Consider the following 6,821-nt stretch of genomic DNA (forward strand, 5'->3'; position numbering starts at 1 on the left):
TAATTATTTCCGTCTTCTCTGCGGAAGGATTTTTTCCCTACTTTTTTTCCCTGGCGTCGGAGTGCGGGAATGGCATCGGACAGAGAGTGTGACCCAGGGCTCAGGTGGCAGCTGTGCTATGACTTCTCTGCCAGGTCGTGGTGGATGGTAGGGATACTCCCTCTTTTCCCTTCCTTCTGTCTCTCTCTCCATCTCTCTCTCTCTCTCACTCCATCTCTCTCTCCCTCTCTCTCTCCTTCACTCTCCATTACACTAATTGAAGTCAGGAAACTGCAATTAAACAGCAATGGTGATACGAACAGTGAGACAGTTGGTACTTTATCAGAAAAGTGTTGTGGGTTGACTGTCTCTGCATTTATTGCCTTTGCTCTATTTTTTAGATGTGGGTTGCTACAAATCAGGCTGTCTCTGAGTTTAAAGTTGTTTATGCCTCTATGATTTGTGACATGTGCATCTCAAAACGAGGCTGATAATTAAAACTTGTTTGGTCCGTGTAGACTACTATTAAGGCTATGGGGTTGTGAAAAGTGCAAAAGCATTCTTTGTTTATAGCTTTGATTTTGCTTAGTAGGACATTTTTCTTTCCAAAAATCTATTCCACAAATTGTTCTGCATTGAAATGTACTTGTGCAATACCATTAACTTTTTACATTGAATATTGTGAGAGATCAGTGGTCTCTTAAAGGACATTAGTTTCCATAGTGTTTCATACAGGCAGTTTAGGAATAAAAGGGAAATTATCTTAAAAGGTGAAAAGCTGTAAGTGATAAAAAAAAACCCATCCCTGCTTTGACTGAAAACATACTGGTGATTTGTATACAACTATACAGTAGTAGTATGTATACTAGTATAGTAGTCTGACAGCTAAAATAATTGATATTTTGATGTTTACAAGACAATTCAGCACCACATTTTACGTTAAGCCTTGTATGGACAAGGCTTAACATAAATATGGATTTGCCATACTTCTTTGATAAGTTAAAATACATTACATATGAGAGGGCACAATGCTCTCTTTTTAGTATGATGAAATAAGTCAACAAAGCACAATAATAAATCATTATTTAACTTAGTGCATAGTATCATCATGTTTGAAAACTATTCAACACTACATTTAAAGGGTAAATGTCATTACAAATATATTCACAATAGATTAGTGTAAAGTTTGATTATGCACCTGAATTGTTCAAACATTTCATCAGTCTGACACTGTTGCAATGATGTTTATAGTGGTAGCCTATGGTTATGGGTATGTTTATTTTAGAGTGGAATATTTAGTCTGGCAAATTAGCTTTAGTAAGACCAATTATTCAGTAGAGTTGGGATTTGTGTGTTTTGTTTATTTACATATTTACACTGAAATGATAAACAGATATCTGTGTCTATTTCATGTGTGCACATGTCTGTTGTTATCCTCGTTCTGCTATTACTTTGTGTGTGCAGGCTTGAAACATACACACAGGTTTTGCTTTGAACACACACATGTACACTCACTTTCTCTCTCTCCCTCTCTGACTCTCTCTCTCTCTCTCTCTCACACACACACACACACACACACACACACACACACACACACAGACATGAAATGAAAACCTCTCCTCACAGTGGGTTCCTGGACCTCCCCGGAGGCTCGACACACTTTGGAGCCCACAGGCACTTCTGCAGTGGCAGTGGCAGCGCTGTGCTTACTGCTATGTAGGCCAGCGGAGGTGCAGCCACATGGGCACCCAGGGCCTGCAGAGGGGGGCAGAAGGCACGGACAGACCTCCATCCTAAATACACAGGGCGCGGAAGGGTCAACAGATTCATGCTCGGGCCACGCGCCAAAGCTGCTCTCCCTCCACGGCTCCAGATAAGGCGGCCATCTGCAGAGATGTGTGTCACAAGTGGAGTGGGCATGAGTGGCCATTGCAGGTATCTGTCAGGTATCAGTGGAAGTGCTGCTGCTCGGATGGGGCCTAAAGGAGCTACAGCATATGGGGCATCTTTTAAGATGAACACAAACGCACACAGGTCGAGCCGTGGGGGTTCAGACACATGCTTCTATAAGGGCAAAATGTTCCTTTTATCTTTAGTTTATAAAAAAAACAATGTCATTATTTTATTACGATCTTTACAGTATTTATTTAGTTGACAGTGGAGTTTGATGCAAGGGTGTGCATTTGCGATGCTGGTGTGTGCCAAATTCACACCCAAGCCTGTGGTTTTATTGTGTTGCCGGTTGCCCCGGGTCTGATTTGACAGTATCAAGATAGATTACAAATGATTGTCGCACAGCTCTCAGATGTTTGCTGAAGATCTGAGGCCTTTCTCTAAAGATTAATCACATGTGTACAATAAATGTGACCACAACCAATTTTTCGCTGTAACTACATTAATGGGCCGTTTAGCCTGGCTTTTCAAAGCAGGCCATTTAGGAGAGCTTTCAAGTGGCTACAGTGGGCTGCGAAAGTGGTGGAAACAGCTGCTGCAGCCATACCGCCACATGTTGGTTTATCCACTCCACCTACGCCACTATTATGGCAATACTCTACCTGTATTATTATGGACAGCATTCTAGATCTCTAATGCAAGCTGTGCTTTTCAGAGCATTCAGTTAATGCCCTACCTGTCCTTGACACACCTGTCCGTGACAATCAAAGGGAGGCGTGTGTGCAATGGTGCTGAAATGCCTGAGTCAGTGTGCTGTGTAACTTTCCTCTCCTTTTTGTCAGATTCTGTCGCAATATTTTGGACTTTGGTATTGTTTTAACACTGTTGCACTCATGTTGTTTCATGCTGGGATGCATATTCCAACACTCTCTTAAGACAAGCAATGCTTGTCTCTTTCAATTATGTCAATTACAGAATGTTTGTGGTGCGTGAATGATTTACTGATGTCATACCTGGCTGCTGACATATAACACAGCAGCTGTTAAATGTACATAACTTCATGGACAGGCAGTCCAAACGTACATGTGTCAGTATCCTTCATTTATTGTCTATTTGGCATGTTAGTGGCTGTGCTATGCTGGAAAGCCTATTCTGAGACTGGGGAAGTTGTATTATGGAAAACAGGGAGGAATGGTGCAGTTGGACACTTCTAAAATGGTTTGCAGTTGGACTGACAGCTGGATAGCAAGTGTGGTCCGACGGGAGATTCTTGCATTCTGAGAAATAGTGGTTTTTTTTTTGGCATTTTGAAAAAAGGACAAAAAAAAAACAAGAACAGAAATATCTCTTCTCTTCTTTTTCTCCCCTGTCTGGAAGGGTCTCTGGTGGCTGACCTGTGCCAGTCCTTCTAATCACATGGCTATTCCATACCCTGGGGTACCTCAGGTCTCCCAGCAATGTGTCTCTGTACACACACACACACACACACACACACACACACACACACACACGTTGGTCCTCTCTGTTCGGGAGCCCTGCTCTCTGCCACCCTAGCTGGCTCTGCTTCCCGCACAGATGCCCCAGTCTCTCTCTCTCTCTGTCTCTATCTCTTTTTGTCCCAGTCTCTCCATTTCTCTCTTTATCTCACTCTCTTCTCTCTCCCTCTCTCTTTCTGTTTTTCTATCTCTGTACAGATGCCCATAGAACTCCCTCTTTCTATTTCAGTTTCTATGTCAATCTCTCTCTCTTTCCATCAACTCTTCCCTTTGCGATTCTTCCATTTTCCCACTACTCTCTCTCTCTCTCTCTCTCTCTCTCTCTCTCTCTCTCTCTCTGTCTCTCTCTTCCTCTCTCCCACTTCTCCCTCTGCACAGATGCCCAGCTTGGCCTGCAACAGCTGTCTCGCCATGTGCTGCTACCAAGTGTTGCCGTGGAGTTGGGGATGGGTGTGTGTGTGTGTGTGTGTGTGAGTGCGTGTGTGTGTGTGTGTGTGTGTGAGTGCGTGTGTGTGGATGGGAGAGGAGGCTCATGAATATTCATGTCGTCTTGGATCCTCTCTACCAAACAGAGCCTGGCACCACTGAGGAAGCCCCTCCCCTTGTTAAGCTGGGAGGGGGTAAGGGGGGCATTTGGGTGGCATCGCTTAGTGGTTGAGTGGGTCTGTTTCCATGAAACCTTTACACGAACAAGACTCTATAGTCTATCAGGTGCGAAAGAATAAAAACACAAAAACACACAAAGGGAAGAGAAATGCATAAAAGAGGCAGAAAGAAAAAAGACAAAGGAAAAGAGAGATGAAGAGAGAGAGAGAGATGGAAAGACAAAAGGAAGAGATAAAGCGAAGCCAAGGGAGAGGAGAGGACAAGAGGGAGATAGCTTGCTTGTGAGCGAACAGATAGTAGAGGGAGAATGATGATCCTATAAAGAGTGAGCGTTATTCCAAAGCTTAAGATATTTGGAGTAACATCAAAGAGAGCTGAGAGATAAAATATGAGTGAATCATCCTCAGACCCGGACCCACAAAGGCTCAGAAACAGTCGCTCTGTCTCGAGTCGTCCGAGGAGACGACCGAAACACTTTTTCATGTTCCCTCAAAATATTATGAGCTATGAGGCATTGATCAAATACGCCATTATCAATCATGTCATTTCACAATGGTACAAGTTAATGTGGACCCCGGGGAACGAAGTGATGCAAATTGATTGACATGGAGGGATATGAAACGCTAGGGGCGGGGAAAAGACTGCAAGCAACTTTGAACTGTTGGAGTGTTGAAGATGAGTGCAACTGTAAGGCAGTCGAGCAAAAACAGAGATATAACATTTGGAAAAAAAGGGGGATACCAAGGGAGAGAGAGAGAGAGAGGCCTGGAGAAAGAGATGAACCAGGGTAGGGTATAGAAAGAGAGGTATGGGGGAGATAACAGATGAGCGTGGATGGCACAGGGGGTGGTTGAGGGAGGGGGGAGCTTCTGCAGATCTGAGAGGGACAGCCTCTAGTGTGTCCTGCTCACGCTTTAATGGAGAGCCAGGAAAACAGATTATACCGGCCCTCCTCTCTCTAGGGGGAGGGCAACCCCACTCTGCACCTAAACCCCCCACCCCCCAATACACACACACACACACACATACACACACTCCGTACACCCCCCTGCACTCCCCTCTTTGTGCTACTGGCTGGGCCTGGCCCAGAACACATCATCATGATCAAGTGTGTAGTCTTGAGCCTGCAACCACACCAACAACAACAGCGAGCAATGGCAGCGAATTCTGTACCTATTTTAATGATCGGACTGGACATAATGCTTTTTGGAGGCACCGCTAGTGAGTAACCTCGCGTAAATGCTGTGATCCATTTTTAACAAGCTCGGAGGAATGGCGCAGTCGAAGCTTTGGCTGGAGCGCCTTACAGTTCCAACGTCGGTCGTTAAGAGATTTGCATCATTACCACTATTAAACAAGACTCCCTTTCAAAGCAAGCGGCGACGCCATCTCAGCTCAGTACATCATTAAATCGGCCCAGTAAACAGATATATATGGTCTTCACAGTGTTCTGAAAACACACACACACACACACACACACTCAGACATTTATATGTAACATTTCACTAATCTCCCAATGAAACAACCCCAAAGCAGTCACAGTCACACACACTCTTCTATCCCTAATCAGACACACACACCCTGCACACGCACACCCATACACACACACACACACTTAATCAGACCTATAAACCCTGTTTGGTGTGGTAAGATAAGCTCGGTGCTCATAGCCTTTCTCTCCCGAGAGCAGCTCTCCTCCAGCGGTGCCGTGTAGGAGCCTGATAAGGTGGGAGAGGCAAGGGGCCGCCGCCACACACCGCTCCTGCCGGAGCCACCCCACCAGTCACCAATCACCTCGCTGCGCTGCCGTTGCTAATCTCAACAATGACCACAGCTGCTGTGTGTGTACCTGGCCAGGCCAAGCTAGAGTGTATCTCCTGAGCTTATGTCTTTGTCACAGAATTGTGATCATATCTCTCTCCCTCTCTCTCTTTATTTTTTCCTGGGTGCTGCAACCCCATCCATCCTCAGCCCGTGTCTGATGTTTGGATGTGGGGAGGGTGCTGATGAGGGGCTGTGCTACCTGGAGCACCGCTGCTGCCTTGCAGTTGGTCCGTTTTATATACCCCCTTTCCCATTAAAGCTTCCTCTGCTTATTAAGGAGGACTCGTTTTGAAGCCACACGGAGCTTTACCTAAACATTAAAAGGAGACACCTCACACGGGTGACTGATCTTAGAGAGTCTAATCAAGTTGTATTTGATTTCACCATTAAAAATATGCTCAAAGCCAAGTCGGTTCTTTGCCAGATTAGTTGTATAATCCTACGGGAGGTTGAAACGTATACCTTTAAAATTAAGGGGTTCTTTGAAGCACTGCTTTGCTCTGTGGATACACTGTGTACAGTAGAGCACAAGGCCTATGGGGAAATCTTGTACATATTTTTGTCCTTATAATCTCATTTCATACCTAAACTCTAAATAAAACATAACTGAGGGGGGTCTTAAAAACAATAAAACTGAGTATTTCCCTAGAGCCTTTGCTAAAACTTAATTATCCAGTGTGCAAGTTACATGCAACATTAGGCCTACTTGCTGTTGCAAATGTTGTTACAACTTGAGCACGTTTGCCTGTTTCGTGGGTCATCATGTCCAGGTCTGTGTCCACTCTACTTGTTCCTGATGTGTACTCACTTTCTTTCCTCAAACTCTTAACTCCAGGCCAAAGCGAGGAGAGAGGAGTGTGTAGCCAGGAGTTGCTGCGATGACAGCCGTTGGCCCGGTCAGCCTGCCAAGGTCAGCATTCCGTGCCTTCTCGTTGCTTAGTTGAACCTTTCAGGCCTTTCTTTTTTATTACGGTAAGAATAGGGCTTGTCGTAGAGAGGACAGCATTGCAGAAAAAGCGTAAG

Source organism: Alosa pseudoharengus, unplaced genomic scaffold (genome assembly GCF_046254945.1).
Source record: "Alosa pseudoharengus isolate Yale_2024_CS ecotype anadromous, Long Island Sound unplaced genomic scaffold, YU_APseudo_1.1 YU_APseudo_1.1_scf_4, whole genome shotgun sequence".
In the NCBI taxonomy this organism is placed as follows: Eukaryota; Metazoa; Chordata; class Actinopteri; order Clupeiformes; family Clupeidae; genus Alosa; species Alosa pseudoharengus.